General features: G+C 48.7%; 1 long non-coding RNA gene and 1 other non-coding gene across 2 annotated transcripts in view; both read left to right on the plus strand.

The window, feature by feature from the left end:
- LOC138367023 (uncharacterized) overlaps positions 1-26,849 on the plus strand; it is a 102,949-nt gene that overhangs the window by 10,407 nt on the left and 65,693 nt on the right. The window lies entirely within an intron of this gene.
- Positions 8,882-8,965, plus strand: TRNAL-CAG (transfer RNA leucine (anticodon CAG)). Its single transcript has one exon. It is a non-coding gene; the product is annotated as a tRNA-Leu (tRNA).

Raw genomic sequence — 26,849 nt, forward strand, 5'->3', positions numbered from 1 at the left:
GGAACCCCCGGGGGAATATTGGTGGATGTTGGGGCCGGGGTGCTGGGTGAGGACCCCGGGGTGCTGGGTGAGGACCCCGGGGTGCTGGGTGAGGACCCCGGGGCCGGGGTGCTGGGTGAAGGGGCCCAACTGGCAAGTGTCTGGGAGCAAGATGCCTCAGTCGTAGCGGCTCAGGTGGCAGTGTTTGCCCGCAGCCAACATCACCATCGCAATATACGGCCGATTTGAATACCTGCTGCTAGCAACGGTGTGTGTGTGTACTCGGTTGTGTTTGTGGGGGTTGAGCTCTGGCTCTTTGGTCCCGCCTCTCAACTGTCAATCAACTGCTGTACAGATTCCGCAGCCTACTGGGCTCTATCATATCTATATTTGAAACTGTGTATGGAGTCTGCTATACTCTTCATAATTTTTGCGGCTTAAGACAACATTGAGAGGAATGAGTCTATATCCTCTGGAAGATCATATTATATAAATACAGTAGATATATTTAAATAACATAGATTTTTTTATCTTTATTTATTTACAATACAAATCATATATACGTCAATCTTACAAAGAAATACTACATTACATATATACGGTAGTATAATTTCCAGTACACAAGTGTTTCATATTATCACAGAGCACGAACTTTAAACCCCTAAATGTTATACTTTTTTTAAATGATTTACAGTTTTAATTATATTTACATCAGTTTACAGAGGAAATTATTGCATTTATATATATTTTATATAATTATCAGTAAACAAAATTCCCATATCATCACAGAGTATGAACCGTAAACCCTAAATGTTATACCTAATCCTGCCTCGCAAGACCTTCAATATATTGTCTACTGAGTAACCCTCCTGCCTGTCTATCCACACACAAAAAAAATGTAATCAGAAAGTAACATAATTATTGTATTCTTAATTTCTGTTGCATTTTAGGTCAATATGAAACATTAAAAACCTCATTAACTCCACTCTAATGCATGGTCCACATAAAGCTTTAAGAGTGTATGATGTATTACATGCACAACGCTTGGCTGTCAGAGGGGAGGCAAGAGCCTCCCCTCTGACGTGACGGACGTGTTGTATCTCACGTTTTCGTCAGAAAGTTTTGTCCTCTCTTATTTTTGGCGGGGGGTGAGGACGTTGATGGAGTATTGCGTCAAGTTAACACTGACTGATGACAGTACTTCCTGTATTTGGCCCCAGCTGTCGCTCGGCCTGACAGTCTGCTGTGATGCTTGTGTCGGACGGCGTGGTGGGTCTTCTGTTGGACGTGGGCCATGGAGCATGCGTTGGACGTGATGGCTGAATAGTACGTGGGACTTGGACGATGAGAATTGTGCAGGATATAGTGGATTCATTTTACTTTGATGTGGATGTGTCTTACTTGTGGCTTGGTGGATGACACTTGGATGTAGTGAGTCGTGCGTCAGAGATATTGGATGAACGACGCGTAAGACGTGATGGAGAACTGTCGTTTAGTGTGCATCATCCGTGGGACGTGGTGGGTTAATCATACCTTCGCAGTGGAGGCTGAAGTGTGCGTGGTGTCGTGACCAAGATGTTAGGTTCACATAACTACCAGAACCCTTAACATTATCCACTGAATGAGAGTGAACGAATTTTCGGTAATTATGAGAAGGAAGTCCTTAACCAGCATGAGTCTCACACAAGGCGTCAAAGAACCGTGCCCAACCACTCGTACCATCGGGAATAGAACTCAGTCGCTGCAAGGAGCGAGGCAATTTACCAACCAGTCTAAATGAGCTACAAGTAGGAAACTGAGGGCAGGCGAGAATTCAGGTCTGGTAGGCATGACATCTGAACTGCTGACCAAGGCATGACAGGTGGTCAGTGCCAGAGGTCAGCCTGAAGCGTTAATGGTCTGCCAGCGGCACCCAGACCGGAACAACACAGGTAGCGTGTAGCTCCTAGGTCTGGGCACCTAGCTCCTAGGTCCTAGCTCCTAGGTGTCAGGCACCAGAGGTCGCGTGTGTAGTATAGGGGCTTAAGACAAGTTGGCCAGTAGTGTTAAGGAGTCCTGGATGGAGGGATGGTGTAATGTACATTTTTATAATCGTTAGAATAACAGTATCTTACATTTTATAATAACTTGGAAAGGATATTTTGTTTGCTATGCCGTTCTTCTGTAATTCCTGGTGATAGACGCCAGATGGTAGTTATAATGATAAAGTTAAAGTACTTTACTTATTAAAATTACGTTTTGCCATTTCTCATTGTGTGAAGTATAGAGGGGGAACTAGAGGAATGTGTTATGGAGCTTCACTGTGTTTACCTGTGAAGTTGTGATGTTTACCAACACTAGCCATCACACGTGCACACTTGCTCACTAACAGTTTTAAACAAAATCAGACTTTCAAACTTTCAAGAATCAGAGTATTTAGCTTATTATTTAAGCTTAATTTAGCACATTAAGAGTCCTAAAGTTAGTCTCTTGAAAACCAAAGTGTTAACTAAATTATAAATATTCATCCATTTCTAAATAAAGGTTTTGAGTGTAAGAAAGATGCAGTTGGTGAAAGGTTGTAAACCAAGAACATCTGAACAAGTTGCTGAAACTCTCAAGTCAAGATAGAAGTTAAAACATCGGATTCGAATGAGATAAAGTTCGATATGAAAAAGTATATAAGGAAAGATTTGTTTGTCAGAAGATCCGTTGATAATTGGAACAGACTTGTGTTGGGGAAGAGTTGGGAGGTGGGGGGGGGGGGGGGTGAGCAGCCCATCTTCCTAAGGTTTCCCTACGTCAAGAAACTGTCGTAATAGAGTGCCCTTATCCTAACCTACCAGAGGACCCAAAACAGAAAACGGGACATTGTCCATTTCGCGAGCCGCTACCATTTTCTAGTATGACAATTTTTGGCTTTTGAGTATACGTCAAAATGCGACGCTGTATTAGGAGGACGGGTTGCAGGGGGAGAGAGTGAGAGAGAGATAGTAAGGGGAAGAGGTGTAGTGGGCATGCAGAGAGAGAGGTGGTGAAGGAGAAAAGAGGTGGGAGAGGGAGAAGGAGGGGTGGGGGAGAGGAAAGGTGAGCAAAAGAGGTTTGCTGCGTGTCTGTGTTTGACTTGGTATGTGTTTTAATTTGGTATGTCGTGTTTGTTAGTCGCGGCCTAGGCCTATATATGTTAGGCCTAGACCAATATGTTAGGCGTGGAATGTTCTTCATGTGCCTTACAGCCAATTAACCCGATGATAATGGAGTTAATGTATTCCCAACATAAAGAACATATGACCTTGACCTCTCGAGTTCAAAAGTTCACAGGTCAATCTGAGAATAAATCAGTCATAACCGAGAGCTGACTTGAAATAAAAACAACAACAATAATAACAAAAATATTGATAATTAAAATAACAACAGTAATATTATGACTATAACATTCTATAATACGTCTCAAATATTGGCGTTGACTTCAAAAGTTTTCTTATTCAAACTTATGTTATTTATTTGCTGTAATTGTGGGTCATTTAGCGGTGTGGGTGATGAAGGTGATCAGTGTTAGGTATGTTTGTCCTGTCACGGTCAACACTTCTCGATGACTGGTGATAATTCATCTCGGCGCTTTCTTTTGAATTCGCTGAGTTTTGTTTGACTAGTTTTAAGTAGCTAGGGATAGTGCGAGGGTGCAAACAGGGAGAATGGTTGTGTGAAGTCTGTTTGGGGGGAATCTCCTTGCACGTATGGTTATGTCAATGTGTCTGATTAATATGTTTGATGTATATATAATATAATATAATATAATATAGAGTTCTTACATTCTTGTAAATACACGAACACATACACATACATTTATGTCTCTCCTACTTTGACAGGGTAATATAGCTGCTATAGAAACCAGTGTTTTATTAAGCACTTAACCACTGAAGGTGATTAAGTTGCTTTTACAAGCTCAGGTTATAGTTACATCACATATATTGTATAATTGATGCATTACATAATCAGTCTAGGGTACAAGTCCAATATATCTTTCAAGTGTTCCAGTATTCATATAATATTTACAGAGTTCAGCATACCTCAGCCCAGGAGGGCGTCAAGTCAATATGGGACATTCTACAATATAATGTTTAAGTGAGTGCATGTTTTCTATTTCACAAAGTTGACACATTGTGTACTCGACATTTGGGTTTTGAGAAAGCTGCCAGATACGTCTATATCCCAGGCGTATTCTGGCCACTATAACATCACATTGCCGAGTTCTTGCTCTATTAGTTCCATATATAAATGTCTCCTCGCCATATTTATCTTGATGTTTAATGCTACAATTTCCAGGTCTTTGTGGCTTTGTTAGGTCAGTGAGATTTTCATTAAATATTTGTTTAGCATTCACTTTATCACTGCTAATGAAAGACCCATATTAATTTCTACTACTAGTTTTCTAGAGGCTGTCTTTGCAAGTATGTCAACAGAATCATGCTTTGAGATGCCAACATGTGATGGTATCCCCCAAAAATTAATTTAAAATCTGTTTTCTGTAGCAGCTGAAATATTGAACAAATCCACAAGGGGCGTGACGAGGATTCGAACCTGCGTCCGGGAGCATCTCAGACACTGCCTTAATCGACTGAGCTACGACAGGGTTAAAAAGGGTTGAAACCGAAGTTCTACTGAACTTACTGGATCCCGTAGCCTCTCCGAGGCACAAACCAGGCTTTTACACAACCCCCCCCCCCTGCACCCGAGCTATGTCAATAGGCCGTTCAGTGGTCATTTGATGCATCACGTTAGTGTGATCTCTGTGTGTGAGCTGAAATATTCATTCAAATATCACTGACTATTTCCTGGGTGTTACTAGTATGCGCGTTCAGCGCCAAGAGCGCACTCTGCGAGTCACAGTGTACAAGTCCACTGCCTTTGTCTTTTACAAAATCTGTGGCGGAGAATATGCCTGCAAGTTGGGTTTGAGTTGTACTTGCCCAACCTGAGGATCCGTGGCAGGTTCCGTTTTCTGTGTTGTGACGCGTTTTCTGTGTGCGAGGACGGCGTGAGACCGGCACGTCTGTCACGTCGCCGTCAAGGTCATTATTGCTTGCACCTCTTCCTGCTGCCTCGTTATTGCCGCCTTTACGTCCTGCAAGTAGTTGGTAGCAGTTAGGATGGCTCATACTTAAGTCATCTTGCGCGTCTTCAGCCTTCATGTTCTCCTACTTAACGTGAAGAATATTGCCATATTCGGTTACTTGATAACTTGTTGGTTTTCAATACAATTAAATTATTCAGTGGTCATTTTGGCCATTTATGAATCAAATTATTTGATGGGAAAATGTATATTACTAAGTCTTTATTGTGGTAAAATTTAACCTTCTGCAAAAAACAGTATTGAAGTGATATTGGGAAATATTCTTCCGGCAAGGCTAAGCTGCCCATTCACTACAGGAAGCGGAGTAGGCCTATGTAAATAGATCATAGCGAGAACAAGAGCAGTGTTATCAACGGGCGCAGAGAATAACTCACAATAACAAGGCTGAAACGTTTGACCCGCCTCACACACATGAGAAGATGTGTGTGAGGCGAGAGGACATGAGATGTGAGATTACGTGAGGTGATATGAAATGGGTTGAAGTGAAGATGTAAATAAAGGAAAGAATGAACAAACTAAACAGACGGGAAGGAAAGTAAAGGCGAAAAGTAAATAAATAAAACGAGAAATATATCGGAGAAATTTAGAGGTATAAAGAGATAGAAAGAGAAGATATAAAAATAGCCGAGAGGGGCAGACAACCAAGTCAGATGACGCTTGATAAGAGGCTTAGAACATTTAGCTGTGTACCGAGAACAATGTGAACCATTACCAACAAAGACCACATTAAGGGTCATGTTGGGCATGTCTATCATAGTCCATTCAACAAGACGGTATTGTTCGTGTTAGGGAGTTTAACACTTATGTTGTTAATAATAATAATAATAATTTATTTATGAAAAGTACATACATAGTTGCAGAGTTACAGTACAAACATTCTATTTGATTTAAAGATAGAGGTAGTACATACAATACCTAAAGCCACTAGTACGCATAGCGTTTGGGGCAAAGTCTATCGTTTAAGTGTAGTGTAGTGTTTAAGTGTAGGCCAGTTTTAACAAAGTATTGGAGAGGACAACAGGAACAGGCAAGTATTAAACACCGTCAGCAGTGTGAGCAGGAGGAGCAGTGTGAAGCAGATTACTACGAAGTGTGTTGGTTTGTTGAAAGGCAAGTTTTATATCAAGAGGACGAAGGGTATTTGAGAGATTTTGCAGTTCAGATATGAATGGAAGGCACGGCAGAGTTGGAGGCAGATTGGAGGAAAGAAAGTTCTTTTAGTTTGACTGCCGGGGCGTGGGGTGAGAGTACGAGCTTTCCTCTTCTATCTTGGAGAGTCAAATTATATGAAATAAAGTGTATCTGGAGGAGCGAGGACGGCGCTACTCTACCACTCTGGCGGACGGCCATTTACGGAAGATATTTATTGTCACTGTATATAGTTGCCTGCACCCTGCCACCATCTTGAGGTTATCTTGAGATGATTTCGGGGCTTAGCGTCCCCGCGGCCCGGTCCTCGACCAGGCCTCCTTTTTGTTACACATCCCCAAGAAGCAGCCCGTAGCAGCTAACTCCCAGGTACATATTTACTACTAGGTAACAAGGGCATCAGGGTGAAAGAAACTTTTTGCCCATTTGTCTCCGCCTCCATCGGGATCGAACCCGGAACCTCAGGACTACGAATCCGTTTCCGCTATGTTTCCAGAAGCAGCATCCAGCTGCCAAACTGGAATTTTCAGAGGAATTACTGACTCACACCCACCTCATATATATATATTTGCTTCAGTAGCAGTCAGGGGAAAGTAGAAAATTCCAGTTTGGCAGCAGGATGCTGCTTCTGGAAACTTCAGGAAACATAGCCTGGTTGATAGAGCGTCGGCCTCACACACATGGGGTCCAGGGTTCGAGACCCATACAGCCCAGGTGAATGGAATGTTTATTTCCACGGAAGTGTGGATGACAATTTCCATTTTCAGTATATTTAATAGTATAACATATTCAGTAATATGATGCTCTCACCAGTGATCACAACGCTCTCCTAATATATGGGCGAGACGGTGACTCGCCTCTAAGGATGTAGTAGCCAGTAATTTAAGGTCTAAAGTGTCTCAAATGCTTCAGCGTTTTATGGCGTGTAAACACATAAGAAGCTACTCTGGTGTCTTTCTATATTTAGGACAAAATTATTACTTGTTTGTTGGTCAGTAATATAGTGTCGTGGCCTAAATAACGGTTGATTGGTCTTAAGTCCAACACGAATCTAATCCGTGAAACGACTAGAAGGAGAGGTAGTAGAGCGGTGCACGACCCAGCGGTATTATTAATTAAGAAGATTACAGTCTGGTTAGGGTTGTGGAGCCAGGGAAGGCGTGGAGGCTCTGCTGGGATACTTGCACAAAGTCATCCCCATCTCTTATGCTCACCTTAATGACGCAACATTGACTGATTTTACCACATTTTCGCTACTTGCGTTATTTTATTGCCTGAAGTGTTGTTGCCGTGCCTGAGGTGCTGTTGCCGTGCCTGAAGTGTTGTTGCCGTGCCTGAGGTGCTGTTGCCGTGCCTGAAGTGTTGTTGCCGTGCCTGAGGTGCTGTCGCCGTGCCTGAAGTGTTGTTGCCGTGCCTGAGGTGCTGTCGCCGTGCCTGAGGTGCTGTTGCCGTGCCTGAAGTGTTGTCGCCGTGCCTAAGGTGCTGTCGCCGTGCCTGAGGTGCTGTCGCCGTGCCTGAGGTGCTGTTGCCGTGCCTGAGGTGCTGTTGCCGTGCCTGAAGTGTTGTCGCCGTGCCTGAGGTGCTGTTGCCGTGCCTGAGGTGCTGTCGCCGTGCCTGAGGTGCTGTTGCCGTGCCTGAAGTGTTGTCGCCGTGCCTGAGGTGCTGTCGCCGTGCCTGAAGTGTTGTTGCCGTGCCTGAGGTGCTGTCGCCGTGCCTGAGGTGCTGTCGCCGTGCCTGAGGTGTTGTTGCCGTGCCTGAGGTGCTGTCGCCGTGCCTGAGGTGCTGTCGCCGTGCCTGAGGTGCTGTTGCCGTGCCTGAGGTGCTGTCGCCGTGCCTGAGGTGCTGTCGCCGTGCCTGAGGTGCTGTTGCCGTGCCTGAGGTACTGTCGCCGTGCCTGAGGTGCTGTCGCCGTGCCTGAGGTGCTGTCGCCGTGCCTGAGGTGTTGTTGCCGTGCCTGAGGTGCTGTCGCCGTGCCTGAGGTGTTGTTGCCGTGCCTGAGGTGCTGTCGCCGTGCCTGAGGTGCTGTCGCCGTGCCTGAGGTGCTGTTGCCGTGCCTGAGGTGCTGTCGCCGTGCCTGAGGTGCTGTCGCCGTGCCTGAGGTGCTGTTGCCGTGCCTGAGGTGCTGTCGCCGTGCCTGAGGTGCTGTCGCCGTGCCTGAGGTGCTGTCGCCGTGCCTGAGGTGCTGTTGCCGTGCCTGAGGTGCTGTTGCCGTGCCTGAAGTGTTGTCGCCGTGCCTGAGGTGTTGTTGCCGTGCCTGAGGTGCTGTCGCCGTACCTGAGGTGCTGTCGCCGTGCCTGAGGTGCTGTTGCCGTGCCTGAGGTGTTGTTGCCGTGCCTGAAGTGCTGTCGCCGTGCCTGAGGTGGTGTCGCCGTGCCTGAGGTGGTGTCGCCGTGCCTGAGGTGGTGTCGCCGTGCCTGAGGTGCTGTCGTCGTGCCTGAGGTGGTGTCGCCGTACCTGGATCAATGAACAGATGGTGCAGGTTAAATGTTATGTGTTATAATGTTCAGCAAGTTGCTAGGCTAACTGATCATGTTTGTTGTGGTCATATTATGAGGGACGAGCACTGTATGGCTGCCTTCCCCGGCCCACGACCCATCACGACTCTTGTCTTACCCACGGTCCCTTACCTTCTGGTGGTAGGTCAGGATGGCCGAGCGGTCCAAGGCGCTGCGTTCAGGTCGCAGTCCGGTCTTCCGGGCGTGGGTTCGAATCCCACTTCTGACATTAGTTTTTGGAAGCCTGGTAGAGGACCCAGCCGCGGAGACGCTAAGCCCCGAAAGGTACAAGGTAAGGTACTATACTTCCCTGTTACCATCCTCTGAATAATACATTTGTACACACACTTCTACACTGCTGTATGTCACCCTACTCTCCTGCCAGGGTTGTCAACGCTCCAGCACTCAGTACTCCGTCTTGACATGTTCATAAACACTTCTGTCTCGTCCTCATATTGCCATCATCAATCTCCACCGACATCAACCCTCCATAAACACTGCCGCCGACCGGAGTACTCCCCAGCTCCAACAACACGTTATAACACTGTGAATTGTTACGCAGATTTCAGTCGTTGCTTGTACCCTGTTATGAACTGGCGGACAGCAGTTAGCAGCGACCCGGTGTGACTGTTGGTAACAGCTGGTCATATTAACCAATTAGAAGACTTGGCCTAACATGAGGCTTGAAGTGATCGAACCATGACCCTGACCTGACCTGACCTGACCTGACCTGAAATGTGAAGGCTGCCAACTAATTAACTCCTGTGCTTACTTTTACCAAGCATCTCCTCCCCTCTTACAAACCTTTAAATTGGCCAGAGGTGAGCCCCGCCGTAACACCTTACAAGGTAACGACCAACCAACAATACTCTCGCCACTTTGACATTGTAACAACTTTATATAAACAGATACATGATTATACGTTGATGGGCGGCGCGGTTATGGTGGTGTCTTCATTTAAAAATATATTCTATGTTTATATAACTAGGTGAGTACAGAAGTACACACAGGTGTACGAGCACACACACGCACACACAGGTGTACGAGCACACACACGCACACACAGGTGTACGAGCACACACACGCACACACAGGTGTACGAGCACACACACGCACACACAGGTGTACGAGCACACACCCGCACACACCCGCACACACAGGTGTACGAGCACACACCCGCACACACAGGTGTTCTATACCTGTCATCTTCCGGGTCTGGCGTCCCACGGCCTTCCGCCTTCAGTTGTGTCTTGTCACTTAGTGCTAATTAGTTCCTTCTCCCGGTCTCTACAGCCACTTGTGTGGGTCTTCCTCCCATGTTGTCCTTGTCCTCTTGTGTTGTCCTTGTCCTCCCATGTTGTCCTTGTCCTCTTGTGTTGTCCTTGTCCTCCCATGTTGTCCTTGTCCTCTTGTGTTGTCCTTGTCCTCCCATGTTGTCCTTGTCCTACGATGTTGTCCTTGTCCTCCCATGTTGTCCTTGTCCTCTTGTGTTGTCCTTGTCCTCCCATGTTGTCCTTGTCCTCTTGTGTTGTCCTTGTCCTCCCATGTTGTCCTTGTCCTCTTGTGTTGTCCTTGTCCTCTTGTGTTGTCCTTGTCCTCCCATGTTGTCCTTGTCCTACGATGTTGTCCTTGTCCTCCCATGTTGTCCTTGTCCTACGATGTTGTCCTTGTCTTCTTATGCAATTCGTCTAATTTGTTTTGGGTATTTTATTATATATTATATATAATTTTCCTTATTACTCATCCTGCTCATTGTCCTCATATTCTCGTCTCTCTTTGTGTCCAGTCCTCCTCATGGTCTCCCTCACCGTGGTCTCCTCATGGTCTCCCTCACCATGGCCTCCGTCAGTCAGCCTCCAGGAGCACCAACACACAACACCCTCCAGAGTCTTGTTATGCATGGAGACATGAGCGTCATTTCTCCTCCTCCTCCACTCGTGTTCCACACCACCACCTCCACTCGTGTTCCACACCTCCTCCACTGGTGTTCCACACCACCTCCACTCCTCACACCTGAGAATGTGTCGTGCTGGTCGCCTTACTCAAGTTCCAAAACACGCTATCGAATTTCCCCGCAGCACCACGGCAGGTTCTTCCTTCCTTCCCGATACTCCTTCTCCTCCTGCTCCTCCTCCTCCCTCCTCCTGCTCTTCCTGCTCTTCCTCCTCCCTCCTTGACCTGCAACAGATGGCTGCCCCACCAGAGACTTCGCCTCCCTCTCATCTCTCTCTTAATTCCTAATCCGTATATTTACACCATTTGTGCTCTCGTTACATTGTAATATTTCTCCACCTGTCTTGGGTCTCCATCCCGTGTCACCCCTCCCTCACTACCCTCACCCCTCCCTCACTACCCTCACCCCTCCCTCACTACCCTCACCCCTCCCTCACTACCCTCACCCCTCCCTCACTACCCTCACCCCTCCCTCACTACCCTCCCTCACCCCACCTCACTACCCTCACCCCTCCCTCACTACCCTCACCCCTCCCTCACTACCCTCATCCCTCCCTCACTACCCTCATCCCTCCCTCACTACCATCATCCCTCCCTCACTACCCTCATCCCTCCCTCACTACCCTCATCCCTCCCTCACTACCCTCACCCCTCCCTCACTACCATCATCCCTCCCTCACTACCCTCACCCCTCCCTCACTACCCTCATCCCTCCCTCACTACTCTCACCCCTCCCTCACTACCCTCATCCCTCCCTCACTACCCTCATCCCTCCCTCACTACCCTCACCCCTCCCTCACTACCCTCATCCCTCCCTCACTACTCTCACCCCTCCCTCACTACCCTCACCCCTCCCTCACTACCCTCATCCCTCCTACACGTTACCCAGACTCACCCCGGCCGTTGCCAAGGCGACAGACTGCGTGACCCCTCTTCTGGAGCCTCCAGAGCTTCTGATCACCACGGTGGCTCCAGTGTCCCCTCACTCTTATGTTAGATGCTACCCCCATGCTCCCCTTTTGTCCTAGATGCTCGCCTCATGTCCTAGATGCTCCCCTCATGTTCCCCTCATGTCCTAGATGCTCCCCTCATGTCCTAGATGCTGCCCTCATGTCCTAGATGCTGCCCTCATGTCCTAGACGCTGCCCTCATACTGCCTGGCTGCTGCCCTCATGATGTCATTCACACTGTGCTGACCTAACAGTGACTACGGGGGAGTGAGGTGTGGATCTGTGTGTGTGCTCCGTCAAGCACCTTGACTGAGGCTCCTGGTGTGTGGTCACGAGGCTCCGAGGTCGGGGGTGTGGGTGCCACCCATCATGTCCTCTTTCACTGCATTCCATTTTTTTATTTTTATTTTTTATTTTATTTTTCTGGGATATTCCTGCGCGGGCCCTAAGCCTCTGGCTGGCCTACTAAGTGTTGCTTGATTTTGTTATCTGTTCGTAATGGGTGCGAGTATTTTATTAGATTTCTAGGACGTCTTTACTTTTCCAATTTCATGGTGACATTTTTTCCTATTTCCTGTCTTTTTATATGTTTTTGTTCATCTGTTTCTCTTGGTATCGTGTATGTAGTGATCATACTCACCACTCATGTCTTTATTTTAGACGTGACAAATAAAGCAGGGAGGTAAGGCAGGGTTTTAACACGTGTAGAGTGGGGGGGGGGGGAAGCAGTTCCTTTCCGAGAAGTTTCACTGGAGGAAGTACATTATGTACGGGTCACCCCGAGTGACGTATAGCAAGCGTGTGGACACACAACCCTCATGGGAACCAAACATTGAAGCGATCGTGATATGAAGATGTGACTGGTCGTGGACTGACGAAGTCTAAGGTATCTGAGCTGCTTCCAGGACGATTACCAATGTAGAAAGGTGAAGGGGATCAGAACCCCCTTGGCAGGACGGCGAGCGGTGTGGACAGGTTCACACAGTGTGTAATACTGTTGAGGTAAAGGTCATGAGAGGGCGGAGGTCCCTGAGGGCCAGGGTCAGCGGGAGGCAGCGACCAGTATAACCTACGCAGCAATCGCCCTTCACCTGAAATGTCATCAGAGTGTGCAATAAATATTTCTGATCTGGGAGAAAACAAATGGTAGATTATGAAGGTGGTTCAGGTACAGGCAGCACTACGGTGTGTGTGTGTCGTGTGTGAGGCTACACGGGACACACACCACCAGCCAAGAGCTACGTGGCCAACATGGGTTGTGGTGAAGAAGGATGTTCACAACGCACGAATATGTGCTTGGAACTAACGGCAGCAAAAGAGATCTTTGCGTTAGACTAAGTCTAACGAAGGAAAGTTGTCAAGGAGAGTGGTCTTAAGAACGGTGTACACCTTGTGTCGACCCACACAACTAAATATATTGATCGTGCACACTGCTGAAGCTCAGTGACTGGAGGAGGCCCCCAACCACTTGGGCTGGACGGTGCAACGACGGTCTCGCTTCATGTAGGTCGGCGTTCAGTCCCCGACCGTCCAAGTGATTGGTCATTATTCCTTCCCCCCGTCCCATCCCAGAACTTTATCCCTTCCAAGTGCTGCATAGTCGTATTGGCTTGGCGCTTTATCATGACAGTTCCCTTCCCCTTACAAAATTTATTATTATAAATATTTTAGGTTATTTATAATAGTAATATTGTATGTATGACTGGAGGAGGGATGGGGGGGGGGGTAATACTTCTCTCATGTTGACCCCCTCCCACTCTCATGTTGACCCCCTCCCACTCTCATGTTGACCCCCTCCCCCCAACAAACAATTTTAGGTTGCCTCAACGTACCTGGAAAGTGTTTGAAATCAGTGACAACGTTTGTTTTCACATATTAGCTACGTTGTAGTGTGTGGTCGTAAATAGTTTCCCACAACATACTGCGCCACATTAGCAAAACAAAATTTGAGATATTGATTTCTATAAAAATGTAAAATATTGATTTCAGAAGAGGTTGAGTGTAGCGTAAGACCACACTACTATAGTGAAGACTGAGTGTGGCCTCCAGGACGGTGGTGCGGGCCACTGACCCTCGGGCACCGCCAGGGGTCACAAATTAGTCATTAGCTTGCAGCAATTGACTTCATGTTGGGCCTTAGTGTGGCATGCTGGCGATGCCACCGTCACATTCCAGTAGGATCTATATCCTGTACCGACATGAACATTGTGACGTCACACCTCGTATACACCTCGTATATTTATATATATATAAATATATATATTTATATATATATAAAACACAAAATTGTATCATATTTTCTAAGATTAAGTTAGGATGACAAACACACATCAGAAGATGGAGAAAGACGACGTTTTGGTCCATCCTGGAGTATTATCAAGTGTGTGAGGAAGAGAGGTTGTTGTTGTTTTAGATACAGCTACTCTGAACAAAAGTTCCAAGCAGCACGGGCTATGGTGAGCCCGTAAACGGACGAGAGGAAGGTATGCGCAAGTAAACACGGAAAGAGAGTGAGGTGAGGAGCAAGTAAGAGAAGAAAGTCAAGTTAGGTTAAGTTCAGTTTGTTTATAGATGAGCCTTTACTTAGGAGGGTACATACTTCTCTCGGGTCATAGACGATACTCTTTAAATTCTGACGTGCGCTCCCAGGCAAATTCTGACATTGTCTAAGATATATTAGTAACACCCCCCCCCCCCCCACACCTCCCACCCCTTATTTTTTATGAGCTTTGGCTTCACATAATTAAATTTCCGGCATGGTGTTCTGTGAGGGGCTGAGAGCAGTGTGGGGTTATATTCACCTCCTCAGCGCTCTCCTCCTCTCCTGCCTCCTCATCTCTTCCTTCACTTGGCACTGTTTATCACCCTATTATTCCCCTACTATTCCACTTACTTTATATCTCCTTCCTTTCATATCGCTCGCATTATGTCTTTTCTCTGCTGTTTCTCCTCCTTCACTGCTGATTGGCCATGTCTCCCCCTCTCCTTGACCATCCTCGTCGTCCCTCCCTTCATCACCCTCCTGCTCTCTTCTCCCCTCCCTCCCCCCGTGTATCCTTCCCCAGGTCTGGCACCCTTAATACTTGTCTCCGGTGCGATGATCTGTGAGAATGTGTATGTGATGAAGGTTATGAGGAGTGAGGCAAGAGGGAAGAAGAGTGAGGCAGGAAGGTAGAGGAGCGGACACTGCTGCCACAGTGAGAGTTTGAAGGTAATATCTCTGGTTTAATGACATTATTATGTACTCGAGGCAGAGAGAAGCTTCAGGTTCGTTCAGAATGTTTGTGTCTGTCGGTGTTGTTGTCGCGTGTCAACAATGGCTCGTCGTGTTGACTTGCTTTACTATTATGGCTCTTTATATATTGTATCATTTATTGAAAGTGGGAAGAGTAACTTGACGGAAGAGTAACTTGAAGAGTAACTCGGTAGTAAAGTTGGATTTTTTCTCGATTCACAATCAGGAATCCCGAGGTCGAATCCGTGCGGGACAGAAATAGCTGGACATGTTTCCAATCTCCTAATGCCTCGTTTCATCTAGCAGTAAATGCAGCTTCCCGGAAGGTAGTTCGACACTGGGTTGGGGAGGTAAAACCTCGATATAAGCCTTACGTATATAAATACACAAGCTTCCTGTCCCCAGCAAAATGAATTATTATTATTCTTACTGAGAAAATTCATAGGAGCCGTAATGGGGATTCAAACCTATAGGGTGGGTGTTCCCAGGGTCACGCCTTAGTTAACTAGGCCATGACATGGTAAAAGGATTGCAACCTGGAATTCTACTGAACTCACGAAGGTTTCCTGAGGCTTCCAATGAAGCCAGACTAGGATTTTCACACAATCCCCCCATGCACTCTGACTCCGTCGTCCAGGAGTGTTCTACCTCTGACGCTTCTCTTTCAATACACACAGTAATCACACTAACGTAATGTGTCAATGAGAAAATCCGTAATAGGTAGGAGTCGAGCCGAACTTGTCATATTTTCACTATTTTCCTAACTATAAATTTTCCACGCGAGTTTCGCGGAGACTTTGTAAATGTGAACATTTCTCTGATTGTCCTTGGGGAACTTGGGTGATCCTCAAGCCTTTAGGGCGACGCTCAGAGCTATCGGATGGTCCACAAGTCTATCGGACGTTCGTCAGGTCACCCGGACGGTCGTCAGGTCACCCGGACGGTCGTCAGGTCACCCGGACGGTCGTCAGGTCACCCGGACGGTCGTCAGGTCACCCGGACGGTCGTCAGGTCACCCGGACGGTCGTCAGGTCACCCGGACGGTCGTCAGGTCACCCGGACGGTCGTCAGGTCACCCGGACGGTCGTCAGGTCACCCGGACGGTCGTCAGGTCACCAGGACGGTCGTCAGGTCTCCAGGACGGTCATCAGGTCACCCGGACGGTCGTCAGGTCACCAGGACGGTCGTCAGGTCACCCGGACGGTCGTCAGGTCACCCGGACGGTCGTCAGGTCATCCGGACGGTCGTCAGGTCACCCGGACGGTCGTCAGGTCACCCGGACGGTCGTCAGGTCACCCGGACGGTCGTCAGGTCACCCGGACGGTCGTCAGGTCATCCGGACGGTCGTCAGGTCACCCGGACGGTCGTCAGGTCATCCGGACGGTCGTCAGGTCATCCGGACGGTCGTCAGGTCACCCGGACGGTCGTCAGGTCACCCGGACGGTCGTCAGGTCACCCGGACGGTCGTCAGGTCACCCGGACGGTCGTCAGGTCACCCGGACGGTCGTCAGGTCACCCGGACGGTCGTCAGGTCACCCGGACGGTCGTCAGGTCACCCGGACGGTCGTCAGGTCACCAGGACGGTCGTCAGGTCTCCAGGACGGTCATCAGGTCACCCGGACGGTCGTCAGGTCACCAGGACGGTCGTCAGGTCACCCGGACGGTCGTCAGGTCACCCGGACGGTCGTCAGGTCATCCGGACGGTCGTCAGGTCACCCGGACGGTCGTCAGGTCACCCGGACGGTCGTCAGGTCACCCGGACGGTCGTCAGGTCACCCGGACGGTCGTCAGGTCATCCGGACGGTCGTCAGGTCACCCGGACGGTCGTCAGGTCATCCGGACGGTCGTCAGGTCATCCGGACGGTCGTCAGGTCACCCGGACGGTCGTCAGGTCACCCGGACGGTCGTCAGGTCACCCGGACGGTCGTCAGGTCACCCGGACGGTCGTCAGGTCACCCGGACGATCGTCAGGTCACCCGGACGGTCGTCAGGTCATCCGGACGATCGTCAGGTCACCCGGACGGTCGTCAGGTCACCCGGACGGTCGTCAGGTCACCCGGACGGTCGTCAGGTCACCCGGACGGTCGTCAGGTCACCCGGACGGTCGTCAGGTCATCCGGACGGTCGTCAGGTCACCCGGTCGGTCGTCAGGTCACCCGGACGGTCGTCAGGTCACCCGGACGGTCGTCAGGTCACCCGGACGGTCGTCAGGTCACCCGGACGGTCGTCAGGTCACCCGGACGGTCGTCAGGTCACCCGGACGGTCGTCAGGTCACCCGGACGGTCGTCAGGTCACCCGGACGGTCGTCAGGTCACCCGGACGGTCGTCAGGTCACCCGGACGGTCGTCAGGTCACCCGGACGGTCGTCAGGTCACCCGGACGGTCGTCAGGTCACCCGGAAGGTCGTCAGGTCACCCGGACGGTCGTCAGGTCACCCGGACGGTCGTCAGGTCACCCGGACGGTCGTCAGGTCACCCGGACGGTCGTCAGGTCATCCGGACGATCGTCAGGTCACCCGGACGGTCGTCAGGTCACCCGGACGGTCGTCAGGTCACCAGGACGGCCGTCAGGTCACCCGGACGGTCGTCAGGTCACCCGGACGGTCGTCAGGTCATCCGGACGGTCGTCAGGTCACCCGGACGGTCGTCAGGTCACCCGGACGGTCGTCAGGTCACCCGGACGGTCGTCAGGTCACCCGGACGGTCGTCAGGTCACCCCGTCCTCCTAAGGTTTCCCAACGTCAAGAAACTGCCGCACTAAAGTGCCTGCAGGAAGTGATAAGCCACCCGAGTCGTAATGGACATGTGGGCCTTGCTGACCGCTCCAAGCGGTCAAGTCTATTACATCAACTTAACATTAGAGATACCTGGCCCCAGGCCAGGCTTGTGGAGTAGAACAACTCCAGGTATGACAGTTTATGAGCAAGAAACCTGATATTTCACCCTTCTAAATGATCAAACATTTGTGTAAAAGTTTGGTTCTTTACGCTCGCGGAGATATGAAAGTTTCTTCACTTGGCGTGACTCATTCTGGTCCCCATTAAATTAACGTACTCTCGTCTTGGCTTCCTTAGATGTTTTATCGCAACATGACACCCTCCTCTCCCTCCTGGGAAGGTGGCCACCAGGCAGATGTATGTGGTATGTTATGCATCACCATCTCTGATGGTGATGCTGCAGGTTTTACTTATGATCACTTAATTGTTGTTATGTAGAGATAATAAGGTGTAATTCTGCTTCTGTTTATTTTGCTGATACTGTTGGAGTCCACCGTTATTAAAGTCTGAATTCCCTAATGAGTATATATAATATATATATATTATATGTATGTAATATTATATAATATAATGAAGATATCTGGGGTCGGTGCCCACCTGTCCCTCCCCACACGGCCAGGTAACACGGTGGGGCTAGTGACTATCCCTCACGCCGTATGACAAGTGGCCGCCTCGTCTAGAAGCGGCCGAAAGGAAAAATGTTGGAGCATTTCTCTTCAGACGGTAAAAGCCGAAGATAAATTTACGATGTGGTAGGACGGGGCGCCGCACAAAGTCAGCCAGATTTACGCGTCTGTGCGTGTTGGCTCCGGATCTGGGGAGAAACAACAGCCGACGGCTGCCACACTGCTAACTGGTAATGAGATTTTTATTTATAGTTATCAGCTCTTGGGTCCCGCCTTTCAGTCGTCAGTCATTCTTTCAATGGTTTCCGGTCCTCTTAGCATATCAAAACATGCTCACTACTCTTGCAATAAGTCATTTATTGCATCCCTGTCCTCCATCCGGGGTTCTATTTTCCTCCCTTGTCCTCTCATCTTAAACATCCTCATGCTGAACAATTCGTTTTTGCCTAATTTTCAATGCCTCTAAGAATCTTGTATGTTGTGATCATGTTACCTCTATTCCGTCTCTTCATCTAGTATAGTTAAGTTTGACTCCTCAGCCTTCCCTACTAGTTCAGCCTTCTAAGCTGTCCCACTCTTCCATGCTCTTGTCTTGCTTGTTTTGACGTGTTGTGTTAGGAAGTGTGTGCTTGTGTTTGAAGAAGAATAAGGTAATATGTGTGTACGTCTGTTAGAAATAGGTAGATGTAATAAAGAATATATTCTAATGGTAGGAAATGGTAATGATTTTGAAATGGAATGAAAAACGGATCTTCGCTTGGAATTGATACTGACAAGGAGAACAGATCTTGGACTGATAGATATCAGACCTTGGTATGGCCAAGAGGAAATCTTGGTGTAACAAAGAAAAATCCTAGAATGGTAGGAGGAACAGCTCCTGGTCTTGTACAAGAGAACAGTTCCTGAACTGGTAAAGATTACGATGTAATAGTCTGTAGGAAGAGAAAGATGAAGAATAAGCGACATAAGGGGTGACAATATATGTATACATGGATAAAATGATCCAAAAGGGAGATATTATGAAGGTTTTAAATATTTCTTCACAAAATAGAACACGAAACAGTGAATATAAATTGGTTAGATTCAGGAAGGACCTTAGTAAGTAATAATTTGGAAACTGGTTCATTGATTTATCAGACAAGTTAAATGGCAACATAAGAGGCGTGGGATCGCCGGATTGTTTCAAGCGTAGGTTATACTTACATCCACCTGAACTTATTCATATATAAATCAGAGCTGTCTCCTATGGGTCAAAAAGCCTTCACAGTTGCCCTTATTCCTATACAAGGGAGAGTACGCGGACGTGCCTGGCACAATTGGGTGAGGCTTGCCCCAAGCGTCTGGCCTCCAGGTTTGGCCAGAAACATAGCTTCTCATGAGTGATAATGGGTCATAGGGAATAAAGTAGTCCCTCACCTAACCTCATATCGCGCCCTATCAGATAATGTGCCCCACACAAATCACCTCATATCAAATAATGCATTTCCTCACTTGGCCTCATATCGGGCGGGAGTCTTCCGCTCCACCGGCCTCGGGGACCTCTCGCCGGAAATGGTTATCGAGAATTTTCTGGCCAGCGGCAGAAGAGAGAAGCGGAAGTTCTTCTTCTTTTCAGAATATTAATTTCGAGTCCTGGCCTTGATGCGACGGGTGTAAGTTGAATTGTGAAGTGTGTGAAGGATTTTGAGGGAGGGACAGGTGTTGTGTGCGGGAGAACATCTGAGGGAGGGACAGGTGTTGTGTGCGGGAGAACATCTGAGGGAGGGACACGTGTTGTGTGCGGGAGAACATCTGAGGGAGGGACAGGTGTTGTGTGCGGGAGAACATCTGAGGGAGAGACACGTGTTGTGTGCGGGAGAACATCTGAGGGAGGGACAGGTGTTGTGTGCGGGAGATCATCTGAGGGAGGGACAGGTGTTGTGTGCGGGAGAACATCTGAGGGAGGGACACGTGTTGTGTGCGGGAGAACATCTGAGGGAGAGACACGTGTTGTGTGCGGGAGAACATCTGAGGGAGAGACACGTGTTGTGTGCGGGAGAACATCTGAGGGAGAGACACGTGTTGTGTGTCTAAATCTGTTCGTTTGATTGGCTTTCGTTATGTAAGATGTGTCCCCAAGTGACGACCGACCAGAGGAGTTTCTCTTATGTGTCCTCCAGTTCAATGTAATATTACTTGTTAACTTGCGGGTCTGAGAATATGTTATGTAAAAGCCTTTAATGACCTGATTTTTTTCTTTTGTAAATATTTTTGTTAGCGGGATAACTAGCTTTTAAGCTGAAATTTAGGTTATGCAATCATATTCAGAATCGAAAAATTCATCCCTAACAACTTACACAAATCGTTACAATTATGGCTGGACTGAACAGGTGAACAGCAATCAATTAAACTGACAGTTTTTAAATATCAATTGAATAACATTTTGCTCATAGTTTGAATAATGCTATATAATGTAAGACAATATGCAGGATACCATGAGAGCGGCGAGACAGATATTGGCAAAATATATGTCATAAAATTAAGATGGTGAAAAGTAAATTTGAGGAACTCATATAAACTAATCATACCATGAAGTAATACTAATTTGCACAGCTTCAACATTTTGCATCAATACGTATTGGGGCTTCCCAGATGCTAATCACTCACATAGCTCATCCAACACAACCTGATTTCAATAGGACTTAAACTGTCTGTCAGTAAAGCATATCATTGTCACACAATGTCCTTCATAATACCTAATATACGGATGTGGGTCTCGCTGCTCTCTCTGAGGACAAGTTGTTTGATTATATCTTCTTGATCTGCTACCCCATAAATTCACCATTCATTCTTAAGATGTATTATCTAACAACCAAATTGACATTCCTGGAAAACTTTCAGGTATCCAGTGATTAGTTAACGCCTGAAAATAAAGCTGGTTGAATTTGCAGGATGAGTAATTCCTATCATACAAAAGGATATGATTTGTATGTGAATTATTTCTTCAAGTGTAGGGTAGACATGAGGCCGTGTAGATGTAGCGACGAGGCCGGGTAGGTGTAGCCATGAGGCCGGGTAGGTGTAGCCATGAGGCCGGGTAGGTGTAGCCATGAGGCCGGGTAGGTGTAGCCACGAGGCCGGGTAGGTGTAGCCATGAGGCCGGGTAGGTGTAGCCACGAGGCCGGGTAGGTGTAGCCATGAGGCCGGGTAGGTGTAGCCATGAGGCCGGGTAGGTGTAGCCATGAGGCCGGGTAGGTGTAGCCACGAGGTCGGGTAGGTGTAGCCATGAGGCCGGGTAGGTGTAGCCACGAGGCCCGGTAGGTGTAGCCATGAGGCCGGGTAGGTGTAGCCATGAGGCCGGGTAGGTGTAGCCACGAGGCCGGGTAGGTGTAGCCATGAGGCCGGGTAGGTGTAGCCATGAGGCCGGGTAGGTGTAGCCACGAGGCCGGGTAGGTGTAGCCATGAGGCCGGGTAGGAGATAAGTGTGAGGTTGGACATCTAAGACATGTCATGAACATCTAGTGACAGCCAGATCATCACTAGAGATATGCTGACAAACAACACAAAGATAAGCGATATATACCGCGGCAACAGAAGACCGGACATTGAACCGATTATGTGCCTCTGTAATCCTTTACACCACCGCCCACGGGATGGGTATGGGGTGCATAATAAAGAAAGATATTGAATTGGCGCGGTAATACGCATCAAACCCACCCAGCCATCTATCAACAACCACCCAACACCAGGTGACACTCTGATATTCTTCAAGAACACGAGGATACATCCAACATGTTGCCCGAGTCATCACTGAACCATAGGAGATTGGTAAGCTGTAGTACAGCTTACCGTACTGTACTATGTACTACTGTTGGTACATAGTGTGCTGCTTCACCTCACCCCCAGTTTCATATTCAGCTGCTCTAAAATTGCAATCACTTGTACTCTGCCTTTGATAATGTTGACAAGGGTCAACAAAACGCACCTCATACATCAGGTCATAATACAACTGTAATACATATAATATAAACAACATAATACAACTGGTATATGTGTGTGGGGATGGTGTATGTGTGTGGGGGATGGTATATGTGTGGGGGGGGGGATAGTGTATGTGGCAAGAGGGAACAGTTCCGTATAGCACCAATGAGAGGCCGTGAAGCGACAGGTCTCTCCCGACCACTGAAAAGTGTATTGAGTTCCGTCTGAACACTGAATATTAAAGGTCAACTACAGGTATGAATGGGAGAGACGTGCCCGTCAGGCAGGTGGGACGAGGCGTGTGGCTTTACCATGCTGCCAGTGTGTGGCTTTACCCTGCTGCCAGTGTGTGGCTTTACCCTGCTGCCAGTGTGTGGCTTTACCCTGCTGCCAGTGTGTGGCTTTACCCTGCTGCCAGTGTGTGGCTTTACCCTGCTGCCAGTGTGTGGCTTTACCCTGCTGCCAGTGTGTGGCTTTACCCTGCTGCCAGTGTGTGGCTTTACCCTGCTGCCAGTGTGAGGCTTTACCCTGCTGCCAGTGTGAGGCTTTACCCTGCTGCCAGTGTGTGGCTTTACCCTGCTGCCAGTGTGAGGCTTTACCCTGCTGCCAGTGTGTGGCTTTACCCTGCTGCCAGCATGTGGCTTTACCCTGCTGCCAGTGTGTGGCTTTATCCTGCTGCCAGTGTGAGGCTTTACCCTGCTGCCAGTGTGTGGCTTTACCCTGCTGCCAGTGTGTGGCTTTATCCTGCTGCCAGTGTGAGGCTTTACCCTGCTGCCAGTGTGGGGCTTTACCCTGCTGCCAGTGTGGGGCTTTACCCTGCTGCCAGTGTAGGGCTTTACCCTGCTGCCAGTGTGTGGCTTTACCCTGCTGCCAGTGTGAGGCTTTATCCTGCTGCCAGTGTGAGGCTTTACCCTGCTGCCAGTGTGTGGCTTTACCCTGCTGCCAGCGTGTGGCTTTATCCTGCTGCCAGTGTGAGGCTTTACCCTGCTGCCAGTGTGTGGCTTTACCCTGCTGCCAGTGTGTGGCTTTACCCTGCTGCCAGTGTGTGGCTTTACCCTGCTGCCAGTGTGTGGCTTTACCCTGCTGCCAGTGTGTGGCTTTACCCTGCTGCCAGTATGAGGCTTTACCCTGCTGCCAGTGTGTGGCTTTACCCTGCTGCCAGTGTGTGGCTTTACCATGCTGCCAGTGTGTGGCTTTACCCTGCTACCAGTGTGTGGCTTTACCCTGCTGCCAGTGTGTGGCTTTACCCTGCTGCCAGTGTGTGGCTTTACCCTGCTGTCAGTGTGTGGCTTTACCCTGCTGCCAGTGTGTGGCTTTACCCTGCTGCCAGTGTGTGGCTTTACCCTGCTGCCAGTGTGTGGCTTTACCCTGCTGCCAGTATGAGGCTTTACCCTGCTGCCAGTATGAGGCTTTACCCTGCTGCCAGTGTGTGGCTTTACCCTGCTGCCAGTATGAGGCTTTATCCTGCTGCCAGTATGAGGCTTTACCCTGCTGCCAGTGTGTGGCTTTACCCTGCTGCCAGTGTGTGGCTTTACCCTGCTGCCAGTATGAGGCTTTACCCTGCTGCCAGTGTGAGGCTTTACCCTGCTGCCAGTGTGTGGCTTTACCCTGCTGCCAGTATGAGGCTTTACCCTGCTGCCAGTGTGAGGCTTTACCCTGCTTCCAGTGTGTGGCTTTACCCTGCTGCCAGTATGAGGCTTTACCCTGCTGCCAGTGTGAGGCTTTACCCTGCTGCCAGTGTGTGGCTTTACCCTGCTGCCAGTGTGAGGCTTTACCCTGCTGCCAGTGTGTGGCTTTACCCTGCTGCCAGTGTGGGGCTTTACCCTAGTCTTTGGTGAAGCTTGCGTCATTACTCTATAGTGAGTGGTGAGGCTGGTGGCTTTAGCCTACAGTCAGTTGTGATATTTTATTGGTAAGGAGCAACTCAGAAGGAACCAATGAAGAAGATAACGCCTAATTCTACATAAACAATACTTGTTTCTTCAGCGTAAGTGCTGTAATTCATTCGAGGTCATTATGGTTGACTCTGGCAAGGTGGTTCGGGATGGAGTGAATGTTGTGGGCCAGAGTGAGAGCTGGTCACCGTGCACGGGGAGGCGGGGGGCGGCTCTACCTAGGATTATAGAAACTTTTTAAAATCCTCCCCCCTACCCTACCCTACCCTACCCCTCACCCTTCCCCGGCATCCCTACCCTCCCCCTTACCCCCTACCCTCCCCCCCGCCCCCCAGGCCCCCCTCATCCTACCCTCTATCCCCTGCAGCACACCAAATCTAGTGAGGTGCACCACGGGCGGTGTGAAGGTGGAGACTTTAGGAGTCATTAGCGCAGGCGTTGCCAAGTTGTTAGTTACTGGCAACAGTAATAGGGTTCTGTCAGGGTCACGGTGCGGGACCTGGATAGGGATGGTGAAAGTGTCATATAGTGCGTGTTCTCTACCATAATTCCAGTGTTGCATTTCTGTAGGAAGCAAATAAATGAAGTAGTCAAGAGTTAAATGAGGAGTACACGGAAGGGTTGATGAGAGGTGTAGCGGGACACCGCCCTGGTCCCTCGCTGGGGGCAAGGGACACCATTGACACAGTTACTCTACCGTCAGGGGCTCCACACGCCACGTTGTGCGCCCTGAGAGTGAGGAGAATTATGGCAATGATGCTACTAAAGAAAGGGATGAGAGGGACTTGGGAGAAGAGAGGAATGATAGTGACTTCAGAGGTGAGAGTGATAAGAGGATTTAGTCATATGCCTCAACACACTTGATTATGCTATACTTTGCGTGGAGGCTCACAATTAACCTTGGCAAACTAATTAACCATTGTAGACCTGGAGACCCGTATGCAAATTAAGACAATTATCTAGATCTTGCAGTCTACTTCACATAATTTATTCCTTCTGAATAAATTTATATATGCAGTAACCGTAATTTGCGTTCCATTTCATTAACCTGTGTACTCTCGTATGCAAATTACCATTAGAAATGGGTATGACGTATGTCATTTTCACACACATAGCATCCTTAATAGCCTGCATACAGTTTATCTTCAGTTATTTATTTTAACATCTATATATTCACGATGATAACTATGCATGCGAGATTTTACCTTAGAACAATCTTTAATTACTATTTGACTTGCTAGTATGCAAATTAACGTATGCAAATTACAATAGGTTAATTCATTTCCTTTACGGCAAACCTACTACGACCCCCAGCCTGGGTGAGAGAGGCCTCCTTCCCTCCCTCCCCCCACCACAGGTGGCACCTGTGCACCTTCCGTAGCGTCTCCGCACCTGTGCTCATATCTGCCACACTGCCTCAAGCCCATCACCGCTTGAGTGCCACTCTCACCTTTAGTCTCTATTTATACTTATTAAAATATATCTTTCACTGTAATATTAGTCGTTTTGCTACTGCACTCCGTCTAACTCCAAGTGTGGTTGAGTACAGCCGCTGGAGAGGTGCTCCACATCTTCAGTATTCACAAACCACACTATAAACACTTCACGTGACCACTTGCTACCCCCTTCACTAGACGGTAGTGTGCACTATTGACTACGTTGTCTTCCAGTACTGAAGACTGTTTCTTTGTCTTGAAAATTGCCTCAATCGCTTATACAATGTTGTTGAATCGCCTAGATACTGCACATTAGGTGCCTATACCTCCTGAAGTTGTCTTATTGTAGAGTAACTCTCACCTGTACAATGTCTTTACATTGTAAATCGGGTCCTGAAATTTCCATTTTACTTATTATTATGTCTGTATAAGCAGTTTTCTTCCTGTACACTGTTTCCTTCTTTGAATTTGAATCGTTCACATATAGTCTTCAAATGTAAACTGTAAACTCTCTATTGCTTGTACACTGCTTCTCTTGATGTGTAGAGGCCCACGGCAAGTGTCTGACATGTGGGGTTGAGTGCGTGTGTGGTGGGGGGGGGGGGGGGGTGGAGGGAGGGAAGGGGGATGGATGGTAGTGGGGGGGTGTTCCGTGGGTCCACTCCGCCTGTTGGCCGAGTTATGTCGCCTCTGTGGCCAGGTAGTGGCCCTCTGTGGCCAGGTACTGGCCCTCTGTGGCCAGGTACTGGCCCTCTGTGGCCAGGTACTGGCCCTCTGTGGCCAGGTAGTGGCCCTGTGTGGCCAGGTACTGGCCCTCTGTGGCCAGGTATTGGTCCTCTGTGGCCAGGTACTGGCCCTCTGTGGCCAGGTACTGGCCCTCTGTGGCCAGGTACTGGCCAAGGCATTGGTGGCTGCTCTTTGGCACTTGTCTTGGAAACAACGCTGCCTCAGTAACTACTGATATTTCCTACTCGTACGAACATCAGGTAATTACTATTCCCTTGTAAGATAGTTTGTGAAGATCTTAAATCGCAGTTGAGCGGGAATGTTAATTATTTGCGAGGAGGGGCTACGACTGTGTCTGCCAGGGCGCCTGTGCTCACAGTACTGTGTTCTCTGGGTCGGGAACCGCAGTGGTGTATATGGCCACCTGAGTGGCCAGGCTCTGGCCACCGACATGCATCAACTGGCCTGGATCATGTTGGTGGTTGAGATGTAGCTCCTTAATATTCCCCTGAGATACTCCACGGTGACGGCATCCCCGTGACATGAATGAACAAG

This window comes from Procambarus clarkii, chromosome 21 (assembly GCF_040958095.1).
Source record: "Procambarus clarkii isolate CNS0578487 chromosome 21, FALCON_Pclarkii_2.0, whole genome shotgun sequence".
Taxonomy (NCBI): domain Eukaryota; kingdom Metazoa; phylum Arthropoda; class Malacostraca; order Decapoda; family Cambaridae; genus Procambarus; species Procambarus clarkii.